Source organism: Geospiza fortis, unplaced genomic scaffold (genome assembly GCF_000277835.1).
Source record: "Geospiza fortis unplaced genomic scaffold, GeoFor_1.0 scaffold138, whole genome shotgun sequence".
Lineage (NCBI taxonomy): Eukaryota > Metazoa > Chordata > Aves > Passeriformes > Thraupidae > Geospiza > Geospiza fortis.
In genome coordinates this window covers 7,330,658-7,347,785 of record NW_005054307.1, presented here as the reverse complement: position 1 = coordinate 7,347,785, position 17,128 = coordinate 7,330,658, and the positions used below count along the sequence as shown (strand labels likewise).

Sequence of the window (17,128 nt, the reverse complement as noted above, 5' to 3'; positions counted from 1 at the left end):
ATGCCACAGGTGCCAGTCACGGGGCCGGACGGTGGCAGCCCGGACAGCGCCCGCTGCGGCGCCGGACGGAGGAAGAGCCAAGGAGGAAGAGGAGAAGGAGCCTTAACCTCATTACCCTTCGCAGCCGAGGCGCGAATCCCGTTTACCTCATAAGCCTGGGAAACCCTGTGAACCTTTAAGGAAGTTTATGAAACCGACAGCTGTTCTCAGTGTGGAACTAATGCCGTGAGAGAGCTTTAGGAGGCCGGAGATTAGCGGTGCCTCCAGCGGTGCGGCGCGGTGCCCGTACCGGGGGCTGGGAACGCCGTGACTCAGCCGCGGGACCCCGCCGTGAGCGCCCGCAGCCCCGGTGCCCGCAGAGCTGCGCGCAGCCGTCACCGCCTCGGGGCTCCCAGGCGGCTCAGACGCTGCTCTGCGGGCTAACCCAAGGGTTAGTCGGGGAGCTTAGCATTTTACTCTAAGCATGGCTCAGTACACACCGGCTGCACAGCATTTCGCCTTCTGGGCAGCAGACCAGACTACACTTCAGGAGGACCTCTCTTTAACTTCAAAGCTTTGGTGGTTAACGAGATAAGCTAATTAATGGCATTCTAGATAAAATTAGTGTTTTGACATTAGGTATCATTTATTTCCTTCCTGTAGTCACAGCTAAATGATAAGAGTTCAGAAGTTGGTCATTCATGCTGAAGATATGCATGTAACTTAGCAGGAACTAATAGTAGAGGCAAAGTGAAGACAAGCCAAAGATGAAACTATGAAACATCATTTTCACATCTTACTTATGTGGACCATAGAAAAAATATCGTTCATCTGCAAAGTATTGAATAGGTATTTTGCTGTACTAGTAAAAAAACTTAGTGTGTTTCTGTTTGGGTTCAAAATGTCTGTTGGGAAAATCTCCTAGATGGAGTTGTATGCTTATATAGAAAAACCTGTTCCTTAAATGCTTAGTGCAAGAGCGGTGTTTGCACAACATTATATAGTACTCATAAAAGGCACTGAGACAAATTAGATCCTGGTGGCAGTACATTCTGTCACAGACTGGCTAATTCTTTTGCAGAAAATTTGAAAGTAGTTCATAAAGAAAATGGTTGAAATAGATTTGCCAGTATTATAAAGCACAATGAAAAATTTAGATTTTCCTGCCCATTTGGCCTGGGATTAACACAGAAAATTAATAACAATTACTGAAAATTGAACCAAAAGACAGGACTCTAGCAGGAATTCAGTGGCTTCCTTCAAACTTTGAGATAAGACATGTACAGTTTACTAATTTATTCTGTATTTTAAGAGTACTGACATAACTTTCACTGTCTAAAACCTAATGCTATTCTTGTAAGTTTTTGCCTGAAGACTTTAGTATTCTATGCTTTTAAATGTCCCCTGTGATTTAAGTCGTTATCACTCTTTAAAGCTATACATGGTTTATGTAAAAAGGGACTATAAAAGCAGTGTGAATTTTTCAGATTTTTTGTTTGTGTTCTGTGTTGCATTTACCCCCTTTTACATGTGAATGTAAAAATGTGCTGTATAGCAGAGATTAGGTCACAATCTTTCAGTGACAAATGTCACTGATAAAAGCAGAAAAGAAGAAATTTTGTTAGTAGAGAATGGAAGCAGGAGTTGCTCCTGCGGTTAATCTTCTCGTTTTCAAGCAGATTCACAGTAGTGTAATAAGTGCATCTCCTAAAATTGCTTGGCTCCAGTGGATATTTTCTGCAAACCACAGCAACAAGCATCCAGAAAACCTTTGAGCTTTATCATTTTAGAGTTATTTAAATAAAATAGCTGGGAAAATGTGTTTAAGTATATGTTGTTACTGTGCCAAAAAGTGCAGGTATTGCTATACTGCAGAAACCTTAAACTGTCCACCTGAAATTACAAATTTTAAATGATGTTCCATAAACTGCAGGATGAATGCAGGTAATTGGGAATCCGGTAAAAGAGCCTAGTGGATGCCATGAAAGTGGCTGGTACATTGCTAACAGTGGAGTTATTATTCACAATTGAGACCTGGATTCTGGTTTGGTTTGGTTTTTTCCTTGTAAAGTTGGCACTGCTAAATCTCAGTGTCTGGATGCATATTAAACCATATGAACTCTCTTGTAAAGCAACCATTTGGTTGTTTTTTAGTATCGTGTGGTAAATGTGGGTATTTGGTTTTGTGTGAATTTATCTACAATGGAACTTCTTCTTGATGACTTCTCTGACACTGTCCCCCCACACAGATCTTTTACAGAGAAGTGTATTAAAAGTGAATTTTCTGCAAATTAATTTTCTTCTGAGTCCTCTTTTATTGTTACTGGAAATTGTGAATCTCTCCTTGATTGAATGGTGCTGTGTACTCAAGCCTGCAGAATAGGTCTCAGTATGAACACACAGCCTATGCCAGTACGTCATTTGAAAATTGGAATAAAAAGTCTTGATGGAGGCTCACCAATATTCATGTGTACCTGCTGATTTTCAGTGACTACACCCAAGTCTGCATTATGAAGCAGTTTGCACAGTATGTTGTTGTTCTGTCTGTTACAAGTCTGCAGAAGCAGGGGAGGCACCCAGTTAAATCCAGTAAATTACATGCTCATTTTTCCAGACCTGTAGTCATTCATTTTCTTTTGCCATGAGTAAATCTGCTGAATATTAACCCAGCCTCTTTAAATGTCTGTCTCCCTTCCATTGAAAATGATCTCTGATTTCCTCTATAGAACTCCCTTCTCCCCCAAACAGGCTGGTTTTTTTATCTTATGTTGTCATGTTCTTATGGAAGCAAGAAGAGTGTGTGTTAGAAAGGCCAGTTAAGGCAAACAGTGTTGACTGTGATGGAAAGTGGAAGGGAGATGTGTGCCAGCAACAGAAATATAGTTGCATGCTGTAAGGTTGATCAGTGCCCTAAAACACAGTGACATTACGCATCAGATGTGTTTTGTGCCTCGCTGGGGATATTTGGAATATTGGTGGCCTGAGATGGTGAATGTGTATCTGGTCTTAAAAAAGGACTATGGAGCATGGTGGTTGAAGATCTTGACGTGGCATACTACGTGTGGATTCCTGCGTGCATCAGTTTGCTTGGAAAGCTCATCTAATGTTAAAGAGGGTACTATTTATGGCAGTTGGGTTGGGTATTTTAATTTCATGTGTTTAGGAGCTTAGTAACTGGCTTTTCCTATTACAGTGTGGGACGGTCTTGATCAACTTTCAAAACTACAGAGAGTAGTTTGCTAGCTTCAGAATAAAACCATGGTAATTGGATTCCCTTGTCAGAAAGTGGCTGAGGGTATTTTGGTGTGAAGCTTTTGAAATTTATAAAAATATTTTAATTTCTATGCACATGGACACACATGAAAGGCTCAGCTATTATAACTGGCAAAATTGAGATGAAGCTATCAATAGCAAGTTTTATGGAATGATCCATTTCACAGTACTGAAATTTAGTTAGCAAAGTATTTAAATAAGTGTTAAAATTTCTAGTGAGCAAGGGGCAGTCCTTAGCTGTATGCTTGTTTTTCCTATGGGAGGGGCGAACAAGGGAATGACACTAATACACTTTGTAAGATCTCTTGGGTTGGTCTAGGATTTCAGTTCTAATGTTAGAAATACATGATTTAGTGTTTTGTTTTTCAAAGCTTTTATGAATGTTTGAAATACATTGTGCAGTGTTCTAAGAAACTATGTGATTGTTGCAGAACATGAAGAAATTAGTGAGTTGGTTTAGTTTAAACACTTGAGAACAGAGGCTGTTACTGCTTTTCATCTGTACCAGAAAATCACTGAGCAGATGGAACAGTGATGTCGGCTGGGGAAGCTCTAATGGCTCTCAGTGGACAAGTATTACAGGTTGTATAACTAATTTGGCAAGTTATCTTCACAAACTGAATAGTCAAAAGAAATAATTGCATATTTTGTCATCTGGTCATGCATGTAAATATTTCAGATGGCTGAAGATGAAAATGATATGTATTATTAAAATAGCATTGTCCAAGAGTCTGGGAATGTTTGCTGTTTGCATTGCTATGTCTTTCTTTTTTGAGGGAAGAAAAAGATTTTCCTCACTCATCTCTAACCTCTTTGGACTGAGTAGTTTTGGAAGTCTCAAGGAAAGGTGTTGACACATTGTTTTTTTTTAAATAAAACACTCAAGCAAACATGGAATAGTTATGTGACTAGTGATTAAAGCTCTAATTTAAATCCCCCAGAAGAACTCAAAGTATAGATTGTGTGTAAAACACAGTCCTTTTAAACTCCCTCTAATTTACCTGAAGAGGAAAAAAGGCAGTATCTCAGTAGTTATTAAAGGTTTTTCATCACTGAAGTCACAGATCACAGAATATTCTGAGTTGAAAGAGACCTACAAGGATCATCAAGTTCAACTGATTTGAGTTAAGTTCAAGTGATTTAAGACAGTTACATATGGGGATTGAACCCACAACCTCCCCATATGATTGAACACATCATCTTTTGCTTTCAAGTGTAGGCTGTTCATTTTGTTTATCCTGTCAGCCTCAAATAACTTGAGCAAAAATAAACGGAATTGTGGAAGGAAGAATTTACTTTTCAGTCTGCATTTTCCTATTCTGCTTTTCACTTAAAAGAAGTTGTATTTGCCATATCATGAAGTACTGATTTCATCATAAAGCCCTAGTGATTGTGGTCACTCTTCATAATTATGGACAGAAGAAGCTTTTTGAGTTAAAGGTTCACAGCATGGCAGTGGTCCTTTTCTGTATCTGAAGATGCTGGTGTGTATTAATGGACAAGACAGGAAGGAACTGGATCTTTCAAGAGTTTCTTGGAAAGGTGTGGGAAAGCTTTGGCTTCAGAGTACCGTGAAACTGAAAAATACTATAATGAACAGTTTATTTTAAGGAACTCTTTTTCTTGCACATGAAGATCCTCAGAAATCTGTATCAAATCTCTATCTAGTTCCTAGGCATTCTTTTGTTGTGCTGCAAAGCTTTTTTTCCCTAGGTCCTTCTGAAATTGTGGGGTTTGAATTCTTTTAATTTACAGGCTTCAATTTGCTCGCTCCAATCTGCATCTCTGTCAATTTTAAATGCAAATAATAGAAGGTATGTGGAATTGCATGTGTATATTTTGATTATAAACATGAAATTATATCTGTGATTTTCTTTGCAACACAGAGAAAATCACAAATACAAAGACTGAACATTGCCCTGGAGAGAGCACATGTGGTTTTAAAACATTTTGAGTAAAAGAAGGTAGGACAGAAATTGAGTAGGGGTGAGAAAAGAGCCAAGTGTGAGGTGTTGTGCATGCATTTATTTTTGTTCAAAACAGTGGATATCTATGTTGTATTGTAGAGAAAAAGATTTTATATACATTTGAGATATAAATATATTCAGTCTAGATAATTGAGTGCTACTGGGGTGGTACATAAGCTTGGGTGAGAGATCAAATGGAAATCTGTGATACCATTTTCAAGACACATTATATGCCTAATAGCAGAAAAATTGGTATGACTAGTTTAATTTTTCTTTTGCGGATAATAAGACTACCAGCTCATTACAGTTTACTCAGTGTTCTTTTTTTTTGCTTTGAAAAAATAAGAAGAAATTGTAATTTTTTTCTCACATGTTCAAGTTTTTTATCAACTCTATTGGGTATTTGTTAAAAAAAAAGGTACTTCAACTGAAATCTGGGATTTCAACTCTCTTTCAAATTGAAACTACTAGAAGTCTTCCTGTTTCTGAGTGTGGGGTTTTTTTCATATTGTTGTTTTGATGTCTCTTTCTCTCATTCCAGAGATCTGTCCTTGTTTTTGATACAGGGCTTGATTATTGGTTGTAGATGTTATTATCAATGTACCCTTTTATTCAAGTCTTTAAAGTAGCTCTCCAGTTTCCAATGGTGGTGCAAGGTAGAACGTGCTGTAATTTATACTTGTTTTCTTCTGTGAATGCAGAGAAGTATCACTTCAAAATAATCTTTGTTCTTTTGCCAGTTTAGAGAGAATTGTTCTTTAATCCAGAATGCTAGTGAATTTCACAAAAATAGAGAAAGTCAACACAATATTGTTAGTAGCCCAGTGAAGGCAAGAAATGGCATTGTAAAACTGTAGTTTAAAATGTTTAAAATGTTTTCTTGTTCCTTGTGTAAGGAGAAGGAATTACAGAAAAGAAAGCACAAAGTTGCTCTTTGCCTGCTTTCAAGACTTTCTTCATTTTAGCACGAGTCTCTCCCTCATTTCTGTGGTCTTCTTTCTATTTATTTTCTTAGTATGTGTGTTGCAATAGGAAAACTGAGATGACTGCAACATTTGTTTCCCTGTTATAGCTAGAATTTAGAAATGTTTGTTTGTTGGTACTTACTTGGAAATAAGCTGGATCACCATCACAATTTAATTCTAAAGGACTTTCAGTAAAGTGTATCTGATACTCCAAGGAAATTTGACTTTTTGGCATGTGTAGGTGTTGCCAGAAAAATCCTGTATTTTTTCCTGACAGTGAGTAACCAAACAACTAGGTGGTTTTAAATACTGATGTACAAAGGTATTTAACTGTAGAATAATACATGGTTACTCTAGCATATTAGAGTTTGGGATGGTGAAAAATCTGATGAAAATAAAGTTGCTGAATTAGGTCCAACTTTGTTAACTACTGTACATTGCAACATAAGCTTATATGCTAGTAGCACAATTGTTGGAAATCCTAATTTAGAGTCTGAAAGCTCTGTCTTAAATATCTGCCCCACAGAGAGAGATTTCAGGGTATTTCTATGTATTTGTTTCAAAATAATTTTGTTACAGATACGTGCTAGCATGTCACTTTGAATTTGGAATGATAAATGTACCACATTTCAACAAAACACAATTGATAATTGCAGTCTTTTAACTGCTATGCTGAAACATAAATCATTCTTGAAATTTATGTTGATGAGACACTTGTCTGTTGACTGCAAGGAGTTGGCGCACCCTATTGTGTTGGTGGCTCTGGTGTTCCTGTTTATTGAAGGAAATCTTTGGGAATCTTTATTTTCCCGTGATTCCTTGAGAAGCCAACATTTTATAACTACCTTTCCTACAACCAGTGGAGAAAAGATTGAACAATTAATAAAAACGTTCCAATTTCTTAGAATTCTTAGTTTCTTGGAAGTATGGATGAGTTCTCCTGATTCTCTCCTCTTCTAAAAAGGAGCCCTAGCAAGCTTCCAGATGGAACAAATTCAACAGTTGTCAACTGGGCAAAGGAATGTGAGACTCTAGATATCAAACACTACATTGAAGGTAGTGAGGGAGTGATCAAATCACAATTGTAACAACACTGAGTTGTAACATCGTGGCAAAACGAAGAAGAGGTGGTCTATTGGACTGTGCTTCTAAATCTCAAAACATGAAGAAATTTTAAAATTCTTGACAATGTGACATAATAATGGTAAAGAGAATATATACCATTTTTGTGATATTTTTAGAGGAAAGCCTAGGTTTGATGAAAACTAAAATTGGCAAAATTACAGGATATCTCTAAAACTACAATAGCAAGCAAGACCCAAGAAGATTGGTGGAGTTAAAGAGATGGAGTTGATGGGATTGTTCTGGCACTGAACATGTTTCTGTGCAAATATTGATAAAACAGGTGTTCCAGAGAATAAGCAGAGTAAGTTACATAACATTTTATTCAAATCTGAGTTCAGTGGTAGGCTGTGATTTGATAGAAGGGGTTATCCCTTAATCCTGGCTTTGTTTGCTGACCTTTTTACTTGTCATTAAACTCTTCTCTGTGAAGAAACCTCCAGTATCCAACCACAAAACAAGAGGAAAATATTTGAGTATTTCTAAATCTACTTAGATTCTCTAAGAGAGGTAACTGGTTTAACATAAAACCTATGTATTTGCATTGAGAATGTATATTTTCAATTAAAAGGTATATCAGAGAAATGTCTTACTATAAAAGGTAATGCTCAATAACAATGATAAGAAAACCCTCTCTGGGTCTGTTCAGTTATATGCTGTGTTATCTACCCTAACTCGCTCTGTTAAAAGAAATAAAGGATATCCTGATACAAGACTCCTTGAAGGTGGTCATGTGTTAGATTTTCTTCATTATTTGGAATATATTCTAGGAATTCAATTTAGTTTTCTTTAAAAAAAACAAAAAACAAACAAAAACCAAAAGCAAGACTACACAGACAAGTGCACTTTTGTGAGCAATATCAATGTCTTTGTGAGCTTGCTTTTCTCATAATTCAGCAGCATGTAAAAAGTGATAAAAGCCTGTCAAAATAGTACAAGCCTGTCAAGCCTTGCGCGCTGAGTATGAAATTCATCCAGTTGGTTCTTCCCTTATGTCTGCCCAGCTCCTTGCAGAGCTGTCTCTCTCTCACAAGCTGCAGTTTGTGGGCTTTATTCTCACTCTGTCCATTCTGTGCCAGACACGCTACATGGTGGGAATTAATGTAAAAGTGATATAAACTAGGTGGGAAAATGGTGAAGTACAACTGAGTTTGACTTGTTCTAAAATATTTGCAATTTACTAAAAAATAAAAGAATCAAAACCATACACATTTCTTAAAATGAAAATTTAAGTTTTGTTCAGTTTCTACACGGAGTTGAAGCACTGAGGCGGCCAAAAATGCATATGAATACCCGCTTAAAAATGTATTGGAATTTTCCAGAATTTCTGCTTTTGACAACTGAACACAATGTTCCTGAAAAGATTGCATTGACAACTGGATGGAAGTCATCACATCACTTTTTTTAATTAGCAAGGAATGGCTATCAGTTCCTGCTTAGCATGAACTGAATTTAAGCAATTGATCTGTATCTGAAAAGCTGATTGTCTTGTTGACAAAGATGTAACCTCTCAGATTCTGTGCCAGTTGGTGCTTGTCAAGTTGAAAAAAATTTATAATCTTGTGTTGGTTATTAATAAAGCCTTATTTAGACATAGTCTGTTCATTCTTAAGGTGCCTCTTTCTTTCAGACTTCTCGGTTAATGAGAAATTAGATGTAAACACAACTCTTGAGATCTTGCTGTGCCTTTACATCTTTACATCTCTACCTGTTGGGTTTTATTTCTCTCCGTTTTTGATCTTTAAATATCTCTGTCGCAGCTACATTTTTACTAAAGAGGACACTGGGGAGAGGAAAAATGTAGATGTATTCTACATAAATACAACTAAATTGTTTCCTCTTAGGATGAAAAAGTTAAATTTACATGAATCAGGATAATGTAAACAGTGCATGGAGACTTAAAGTAAATCAATAGTTTATGCTTTTTCTAAAATCCAAAAATGCTTTTGTCAGCCCTTCTCAGCCAATATCTAATAAACTCTTCTTCCTCATTTACTATAATGACTAAATGTTACCATGCAGGAGGAAGCAAAAATATGCATTGTTGGGTAGTGCAGGACTTCTGCTGATCAGGAAAAACATGCAGTGGGCTGCAGCCCCTTTCTTGAAGCATCAGCACTAATGACAAATGCTTTTGTTTCAAGTTTTTTTAATTCAAGTTTTCTTGCATTAGCTACCTAGAGAAGTCTGGGCAAAGCCTCTTCAGATACAGATTCTCTCCATGCAGTTCTTTACGTGTTGCAGTATTGTTGCATCTTTAAAGCCCTGTGCTTTAGAAATGGTAGTTTTTTAAAGTTAACTGATTAGAATTTGCAGTTGAATAATTGTAGTGTGTTGTGGAAGGAGGAACTATGGCAGCTGGAATGGAGTATTGATTAGGATCCCACAGGATGTAGTAGTTGCCTGGCTACAATTTTCTGTAAATGTGTCAGGATTTTTGTTGTGGGATTCTAATCAGTATTCACGATTTTTGAGAAACAATTGATTATCCCCAAACTTGGCCCTCTGGAAGCCACATTAATGCTTGATAATACACTGTAACCACGGCTGCAATCTCAAAAGATTGGCAAAGACTGCTCTTTAAACGAAACAGACTTCTCTGAATGAATTGTCAACGTTCAGGTCCTTGGGGATCTGCACAACTGTTAATAGGAGACCCCTTTTAGATAACTAGGGCTGATCTGGCAGAACTTGCTGAAAGCGTTAAAGATTTTTGACACTGTGTGACATCATCTTATAAGCAAACTAAAGACTTGGTTAAGGTACAATCATCATTTCCTGTTGCAAATGAATAGAAAATTTGACTTAGTGTTATTTGTTTTAATGGCTTACTCTCGAAGTAGGTGGTCATTCAGTCTTCCACAAAGCCTGTGTCACTCAGTATTTGCATTAGTAGCTGTGGAAAGAATGTATTGTATGTATGTACACAGTACTAAAATGAAGTGGGTGGCAAACCTGGTGAAGAGGCTTAGACTTCAAAATAATCTGGTGCAAAAGGATGTGGAAGCAACACTCAAGGCTTTTTTTGCTTTTTGGTGGTAAGGACTGTCCTTGGGCTTTCCAGGTCCTTGAGTTTAATGGCAGAATCGGAGGGCTGATATATTGTCCTCTGTGCAAACTGGGGACCACTTAAGCAATTTTGATGTGAAAACATTTATGAGACTGAGTACAATGCATCCCAGTATCCTGCATAAACTGGGTGCTGTTGTTACAAGGCTGTTTCTTTGCTTATCTTTGAAAGGTCATTGCTTTCAGAGATTTCAAATTAAGCAGGAGGAAAAAAGCAAACATCAGCTCCATATTCAAGGAGGATGAGAAGGAGTATCAGGATCTGTAGGCAGGTCAGCCTGGCTGTGGTGTCTGGGAAGATGATGGAGCAGATTTTCCTGGAACTCATGTTCAGGCACAGAAAGGCCAAGAGCATGATTGGAATTTATCAAGGGCAAGTTAATTGTCCTCTGTGATAAACTGAATGTCTCAGTAGATGGGGAGAGAATGGTGGATATTGTTTACTTTGACTTTAGGAAGGCATTTGATGTGATCTCTTAGAGACTGTTTGTAAAACTGGAGATAGGTGGCTTGGATACACGGTCTGCATGGTGGGCAGAAAATTAGCTGGACTGCTCTGCTCAGATTGCTGAAGCAAAGTCCAGCCTTGTGTAAGTAGTCTTCTTCAGGTGTACAGTATTTTGTAAATGACCTGCACTGGAGGGAGTGTGCCTGCTGTGTGCTCATGGATGATACTGCCTTAGGGAGGTTAATGAATTGAGGTACAGGGCTTCTTATCACTTTGACTTCTTATCACTTCTGATCATTTCTTATCACACTTTGACAGTCTAAAAGAACAGGCTGGCAGAAAACTCATGAAGTCTTAGCAGCATGAAAGATGGTAGAGGAAAGTTCACACACTTTCCCATTGGCAGAAAAGAGGAATTTTTAATTCCATTTCATTACAGGTCTGTAAAAGTAGCCTACAGAATGTTCTAGTGACTAAAAGAAAGAGGTGATACTGTGTGATCCACTTCCAAGTCAGGAAGGGATCCTGCATTTCCCAGTAGTGGCCAGCAGTGTTGTTTTCATATCCTGAAACAGGAGGAGGACCCCCAAAATTGATTTCTTCCTACAATCCCAATTTTGGAATATTTTTTGTTTTCACGAGTTCTTTAAGCCAAGTTGTGCTTTTCTAATGTGGTCAACTTGGGTAGGTAATATTCTTGGGTTTTACCTGAAACAAGGTAAGAATAACTTGATGAACAGAATTGTGTTATATAATAGCATCATAGCTGTTATCTGGATGATAATGGGCTGATGTGATAAAATACTGATTGAGAAATTAAGGGGTTCTGTTTTACCTCTCTCCTGCTCCTCCCCATTTAATTATTTCATTGCAGCATATATTGGGCTGGTGGGAGAATGGAGGAAATAGGTAGATAAAAGTTTATTCTTCTCAAGCAATTGCAATAAGATAATCCTTTGTGTTGGGAAAATCATATTCAAATACTTGATTTCACAGTGACACAATATAAAGCTAGTTTTAAAATATACAAATAAATAGGCATATACTGTACCCTAAGGAGCTGGGTTAATCTGTGCAACAAAAGGATTGTATAAGAACTGCATTTTTGTGATGTAATGTGGTAAGATGACTAGCAATTATGATAATTTATGATACTGTTTCACTCCTTCTGTGCTCCCTCAAATAAGTCTGTATTTTTAGGTGTTATCTTCATCAATTTAGGCTGGGGAAGAACACCTCTTTAACTTGGACCATGATGTCCATGTAACTAGTTGTGTGAGGAAAATGGATTTCAAGTGCTTTACTAGAAATCCACTTGAAGTAATGTACAGAATGCTATAAAACTAGTGAAAGTGAATTTATTCTGGGGATTTTTCTTCAGTTGAAAACATATAGATTTTGCTTACAGTTATTTCTTACATAAATGCATGTAAGCAAAAACATAAATGAGTCTGGTAATGCTCAAAATCAAATATAGTGTAAGTAATTTGTATTTAGATACCATTATTATAAATATGAGAATCATTACTTGTCAAAGCTTTTTATTTTCTCATTTTGCAGTTTTAGTGTTAATAGCTCAATCTTTATAAAAATGAAAAATGTCAACCTTAACTTTTAAACATGTAAGAATTAATAAGTAGAATGAAGTGTCTGTGTTACATACAAACTTGCAGGTTGCCAGTAGTTTGATTGACAAGCACTGTGTGGAGTTCCTGGTGACTGATGCTTCTGCATACTTTTGTATTTTTAGAGTTGCCCTCTAACTGGCATGCACAGATGGCCATAGGTTATGATTTTTGTGTGTTTCTGAATTAAATATAACATTTATATGGTACTTTAAATTTCATTGTCTCAATATCTTGTGTTAATTACTATATGGGTTTTGATATTAGTTGGGAAGTTAGAGTGTGGGAATTTTAGAACTAATAAGAAGAATGTTTGTTCTCATTAAGCAGTCAGTGTTATTTTGTGGTAGTAGAAGTTGTTTAAAGTTTTCTTGGAAAAAATACTCTGATTTGACACCTATATCATGCTGATAATAAAGAATGTTCTGCCACAAAGTAAGTTAGTTGTTTCAGTAGTATTAAAGTCAAAAGACCATAAAGTATTTAGGACTGCTCTTACCTAGAGTTTAAAATGCTTTCAGAGAAACCCTGTGAACTTCTGTTTGAAATACCAGGCTTGTTCTGCTTGTCTATGAAGTTCAGTGTGGTATATAACTTCTTTCCCCTCTCAGATTCCTGTTAAAAATGAGGGCTAAATTCTGTATTCTAGGATGTGATAAATTGCAGTTATGTGTGTTTAATACAAAGAAAATGATAATTGAGAAGAAAAATTAGCACATAGGAGATATGAAAATAATTTCTCTTTTACCAGAATCAGACTTGCCTCTTTCCATCCATTATTACCAAAATTTAGATTGAAATTTAGCCTTGCTTTGGGCTCAAGGAAAAGGTAGACTCACTTCTTCACTGCCTTGCAGTCTCAGGAATGTTTTCCTAAGGTTATTTTTTGGGGAAGAAGGGCAGCATAGGAAGAAAATTACAGAACAAGGCAGAAATTTGCTAGCCACCTGACTGCTTCTTGTATTTAATTACATAGTTTCTTTGCTTTTTATGCTGTAACTATCCTGTAAGACATTTCTTCTGAATTGAGTATTTTTTAAGACCTAAATATAGTGGAATTAATATGCTTATATGCTTAACCATGTTACTGTATTGTAGTTGTTTTCTTAAAATAGTTACCCTGTAAGAACTCCAAGGGATTAATTAAAGGCGTCTCCAGCTGTTGATTTAACTATATTTAGTCACACAGCTGATACAACTATATACTCATTAAAAAACAGGTGTTAAACCAGTTGCTTTAAGAAGAAATAAATTGAAGCTACTATATAAGCAATGATCAGATTGTTGGTAAATTTATTTTGGTAATAAATACTGGTATATGTCTGATGACTCTGCTGCTTTCCAGAAATTGAAATTCTGAGGAGATTAATGTTTTAATTCTTATATTTAGCCTCTAAGTTGCTACTTTTCTGTAAAATAAATGTTTGGGTTTTATTTTTTTCATAAGCCTGACTGAAGCTCGCTATCAGTGAAAATCCATTACTTCTTTTTGTGTTTTTTTTTTTGTGGTCTGTGGCATATTCATCTCTATGGTTTATTTAAGTACTTAATTGTGAACAGTTCATGAAGTATGATTCTGCAGGTAAGAATGAGAGAAGTTGATCCTGTTTGTAACTCACTGGAATCAGCTGCTGTAAATGTAAAGCAACACCCTACAATTTTGTTGAATCAAACACAATATTGAAAGAAATAACAGATATAAAATTGCAACCTCATACATAGTCTTAATGCTTAAGTTCTTTTTGCCTTCTGCTCGGGGGGGCAGCATCTGCCGTTTAATTTCAGAAGATAACTTGTTTCACAAGGCTGAATTCATGAAGAATGGAGTGGGAGAAAAATACTTAAAATCTTAAACATATTTGTAATTGTACAACCTTACAAAAAATGTCAATGCAGAAACTTGCTAAGGAGTTCACATTTATGAGGTATTGTACTAATTATGGCCTCTGTCTAATGATTTTTCTATCAAGTGTGTTTTGTAGGCAATTATTAATCTGTTCCAAAGGCTTTAAGATGTGATGCCTTTTGCAAGTTCCAGGCATTTTTGATTGTTTGTTAGTTGTTTGCTTTTGTTTTACCTGTATCTTCATCTGATCAGATTTATTGAGCACAAGCCTTGTCTTGATTGCTGTGTGTGCCTTAAGGCAGTAGAAACACGCAGCTATCTAACTTCCATTTGGTTGGTGTCATGTATCATGTGTACCCTACCTAATTTAGTCTAATACATGCCACCAGTGGCTTAATTTTATTAGTTATTCTTAAGTTTTAACACAATATCTGACAACTTTGAATTTTGACAACTTTTCATTAAGATGAAGGGGTAACATGTTGTTACACATCAAGACCATGAATGGGTAGGGTTGTGTCTCCTTTTGGAGCTCAAAAATTCTATGTATTATTCTGCCTGTCACAGCCTCTACCACTTACTGTTCAGCTGTTAAGTGTTACTAAGATATGATCATTTGATAGCTTGACTTAAAACACCAGAGATCAAATTTTCTGTGCACTTCCTAAAGTCTGTCTTTTGTTTGTGTCAGCAAAACGTATTGCATCCTGTGCTTTCATTCATAGGAAACTGATACTAAAATCATAGTGTAGACTTACACCTTTAAAACAGCAGTTGTTTCAGTTAATAGGATCTCATCTACATTTACATCTTGTTTAGGGTCCTGCACTTCCTTGAGATTACTGTTCTTAAATGGATGCCACAGCTGAAGTTACCCATAACATTATGTGGATACCAAAACACCCCAGAAAAGTGCCTGAAGATAAATATTGATACTTTAAAGGATGGTAGGATAATGTGTTCATACAGCCCAGTGAACTGTACTGTAACTGTATGGAAAACAACTAATACTTTCAGAGTATCTAAATCTCATATTAGAATGAGTTTTTAAGAATGAATTAATATATAAAGCCATCTTCTGGGTGTAAATTTTCAAAAGACTCTTGTGAGATGTGAAAGACGACATGGCAAGGCAGTGAAGTTTTCTAGTTCAAAAATTAGTGGAAAACATCATTTAAGTTATTAAAAACTTGCAATTTAGCAAAGTAGTGAAACCTTTCTTCCCTCACTCTTTTATAAAAGTTAAAATTAATTGTAACACTTGTATCATTATTATTAAAATTTATTCGGCAAAACTTTTGCTCTGGCCTGGAATTTACTTACTATGGCAAGTTGGATTATTTTAGAAAAGCTTAGGGAGTAGAGGAAGAAACATTTTTCTTTAACATGTTTGTGAATCCGTTTGTTAACTTTGTGATTACTTCCCCACCTCCTCTCCAAAAGTTGTTTCAAAAGGTTTTAGGACATTGAAGACTTGACTTGAAAACGTGCCATTTGGGGTTTTTTCAGCCTAGCTGAAGAATATTTCAGGATCCAGTTTTTAATTAAAAGCTGGTGTTAAACAGAAACCTGGTGGAGCAAGAGTGTGTTTCTGTTGGTGCAAAACTCTTTTGCCTTCCTATTGTTACTGAGCCTCTGAAACCTGGCAAAAGTGTCTGATAGGCATTGCCTTTTGAGACAGCACCCAACTGGTGACCCTCATCACTTAATGCAGGGAGAATGAGGCTCAGGTTTATGTCTGCGCCTTTAGCCTGGATGGCCAAAGATCCTAATGTTTGAGGCTTCAAGTATGGATGACCGGTGGTTTTTTTAGAAAGCGGCACGAAACAAGCTTCTGTTGCCCTCTCATTTTTGTCACTAACAGCTTGTCCCAATCCAGTTATTTCCTCTTGACTTTGGGGACATTCGGTACCAGTGTGGGTCAGATGATTTTTTGACCCTCAGTATCACCAGAGGGAGGCAGTATTTTATATGAGAAGTGTAAAATTACTAAGTAGTTAGGATCAGTGTATAAATAATTTAAGTAGAAGCAGTTTAGTTAAAGACCAGTTGAGCAACTTTTTTTAAAGTTAGTTTGAGGCATTGCTTTTGTTGAAGCAGTCCAGCATTGAAATGTGCTTGGTAAACTTGTGTCAGTCATTGTAACTTTAGAGTGAATTTTCATACACTTAACTTCCATTCTGTGTCCAGAAAATAACCCAGCTGTAATGAACTTAGCTGGTCCTAGATCTGTTCGTATTTAAACTCTTGGGACGGGGAAGAGCAGACCAGATCAGAACCCCACTAATTCTGAGGCTTTCCAGCTCACAGTGCCATCTGGTGGGGTTCATTCCAGTTCAGCGCCCTTGGTAATTAGCACTGCCAGCAGTACTCTTAACTTGATAAAGACTGGATAAAAAGAATTGCCCGAGATGCTGTTCCTCTCATTATCCTGTGTTGTCCTTCAAGATACCATAGCTATCTATAATTGTAAATTCTGGTGATCCCATTGGTTTTCTTCAGAGGACTCCAAAGGAATGGCTGTCTCTGAAGCAGAAAGACTCTCAGGCTTTTATTTAGGAAGACAGTAGGATTTCTTCTTTGGAAATTTTCTTATTCCTATTATCATCAACTAATACTCATGAGCCACTTAAATTTCCATAAGGGGAGACATTCTGAGGTCTTGTTCAAGCTATTTGGGAAATCCTGGCTGTGAGTGCAACATAAAAAATCAGTAGATTGAAAATTCTTAATTTCTGGGTGATTATTTCTTGTTCATGTTTCCCGTTTTGTAAATTCAGCATCTGTTGAATAGAAAAATAACCTAAAGCTCTGTTTGGCTCAACAGATAAGCA

The 17,128-nt window shown here is 36.7% G+C and overlaps 1 protein-coding gene across 4 annotated transcripts in view; it reads left to right on the top strand.

Annotated features, from left to right (window-relative positions):
• Positions 1-17,128, top strand: part of AKAP9 (A-kinase anchoring protein 9) — a 106,760-nt gene that overhangs the window by 1,024 nt on the left and 88,608 nt on the right. The window lies entirely within an intron of this gene.